Genomic DNA, 2,401 nt, shown 5'->3' with positions numbered 1-2,401 from the left:
GCAACCGAGGGATGATCCTGTTCAAGTTTCTGGCGGTATGCGGTTTTCAGCGGTCACGCCTGTTGCAGAAGTGTCACTCGACGACGTTACGAGCTCGAAGCTGTGGTCAGATTCCTCGTTGGCGTTCCGTAATTATCTTCGCACGGGCGCGGTATGTTGCAAAAGCCGCTTTCGCGATCTATCGTCGTGACGATAGATCGGGTTTTTTATTATTATAAGTAATGATCCAGCTGTAGGGCACATGTAACCGACAAACGGAAGTCTCAGGAGAGCACCTGAGATGATAGTAGAGCAGGCGGCGCAGGAACTCCAGGGCACCCGAGGGACAATGGGGGGATCAAAGCTCGAAGCAGAACGGTACGTAGGTTGGGGCCGCCGAGGCAGGTGTGTGCCAGGGAGTGTTCGCACGGACAGCTCCCCAGGCACGCGCAGCCGTGCCTCGCAAGGTCGAGATACTTTAAAGGCACCTGCGCCCATTGTCTTTCTTTTGCCTCGGCGCAGTGAGCACGATTAACGAGAATAATGTGGAGGGCATCCGGTGCAGTCGCGCGAATGCATCATGACAAATGTAGCTCGCGTCGCCTGGCGTCTGTAGTAATATCAGAGTTGGTTGTATGAACTTTATGCATAATACGTTTTGTTACGGTACCTCAACGGAATGGGTCTAGAGGACGGTGTTGGTACATTTTTTCGTACCGCCCTAATCCTATACCCCCACTACAAACACACACACATACCCCCTTTTTTTATGTATACATACAATTCCTTGCCATGACGGATCATAGCCTCCTTTATTTTTGAAAAATAGAGGCGGCTATGGACCGATTGACCAGTTCAAGTTGTCAACTTGTCAGTAACTGTCGTAGGAATCACTGTAATAAACATAATTCCACGATCGGATTGTTTACTTTCATTTTTTGTTGTAACACTGAGGACTACATAGAACTTTATTTTGTATATGTGAGAGAAGTATGTGGATATCACGAGCTTAAGCCAATGTGCGATAAACAGACAAAGCAGCTGCTACAACATGAACTGCATTGAGGGCCACACAACACCTACGTAATTAAAGGTGCAAAATAGAGGGGGAAGCTTCAAAATACGCTCTGTAGCACTGCAAAGTATAACATATATTGTATGTGTACAATAAATGTTCAAAAATACAATGCATCAATGTCCCATTTGCCTTCAAGTTTATTATGAAGTTCAAGTTTACTGAAGTTTATTATGAGCATATGTACAACAGGAATCAACTAACACACCCGCAGTCAAGGTGGCTGTTCGAGGTGTGCTGGCTGCCTCAGTGTAAGAAAAAGAAATTGGGTAAATGTCGACACCAGTGCCACTGCTTCTTGCCTCTGACCTGCACGTGCCTCTGCGGCATCTTTGTGCACAAGTGTGCTGGCGTGGTGAGGCGTAGGAGTCATCCGAGAGAAAGAGTATTGTTTACATGGAGAAGTGGCTGTTCACATTGCCTGTCGCTTTCCCTCAAATGTTTCCTTGGCGACTAGGGTGACACACCCGCAGTCAAGGTGGCTGTTCGAGGTGTGCTGGCTGCCTAAATGAAATAAAAAGAAATTAGATGAATGTCGATACCAGTGCTATTGCTTATTGTCTCTTACCTGCATTTGCCTCCACGGCCTCTTGGTTTGTGGAGTCTGTATGAGGGAGCTGCTGTGGCTAGGCGTAGGCATTGTCTAAGCAAAAAGAAAAGGCCATTTAAATGGGGAATTATGGAAATAAATGCAGTTATGTCTGCTTCTTGCACTCTTCTTGCCTAAAAGTTTTCAAACATAGTGTCCAGAACACACCAGCACTTTGACTGCTTCTGCTTGTTACCTGCAGGTGTTGTTGCGAGATCCTTAGTATGGCTGCATGCAGCATTGTAACACTTGGTGGAGGCATTTGAAGTGGTAGCCAAAAATATAAAGAATCATCCTTGTCTGCACGAATGCTTTCAATTTCTAAATGCAGTGGTAACTATCACTATTGGTGCAAGGCCCCCCCACATCTATGCGGCAAGTGCCATAGCTCGAAACTGAATTGTTCCTTTAGTGTTTCACAAGGCATCTGATATGTCCACATTAGATGTGATGTGTTTGTTTTTATTTATCCCAGTGTTGAGAGAGCATCATTAAATGGCTGAAGTACTATAGCGCCAAACAGACGACACAAGAAGAAGAGACACGGACGAGCGCTTATGTCCGTGTCTCTTCTTCTTGTGTCGTCTGTTTGGCGCTATAGTACTTCAGTAATATGCACCAACTAGCCCAACAAAAAGTTCTGCTGAAATATCATTAAATGTTTTGTTTATTTTTGCGTGTCTTGTTTTTTGGTTTATTTCTGAATTTATCATGATGCTAAAGTGGCTTATGTAATGGCAATCAGCTTTTGTTTTGCA

The 2,401-nt window shown here is 45.0% G+C and overlaps 1 long non-coding RNA gene across 1 annotated transcript; it reads right to left on the bottom strand.

Moving 5' to 3' along the window:
* Positions 1-1,176: 1,176 nt before the first annotated feature.
* LOC139054619 (uncharacterized) lies at positions 1,177-2,139 on the bottom strand. Its single transcript, XR_011511366.1, has 2 exons — positions 1,623-2,139; positions 1,177-1,558 (listed from the first exon to the last, which is right to left on the bottom strand). It is a non-coding gene; the product is annotated as an uncharacterized lncRNA (long non-coding RNA).
* Between the last annotated feature and the right edge of the window lie 262 nt (positions 2,140-2,401).

The sequence above is a fragment of the Dermacentor albipictus genome, chromosome 1 (assembly GCF_038994185.2).
Source record: "Dermacentor albipictus isolate Rhodes 1998 colony chromosome 1, USDA_Dalb.pri_finalv2, whole genome shotgun sequence".
NCBI lineage: Eukaryota > Metazoa > Arthropoda > Arachnida > Ixodida > Ixodidae > Dermacentor > Dermacentor albipictus.
This window is presented reverse-complemented; position numbering and strand designations above follow the sequence as displayed.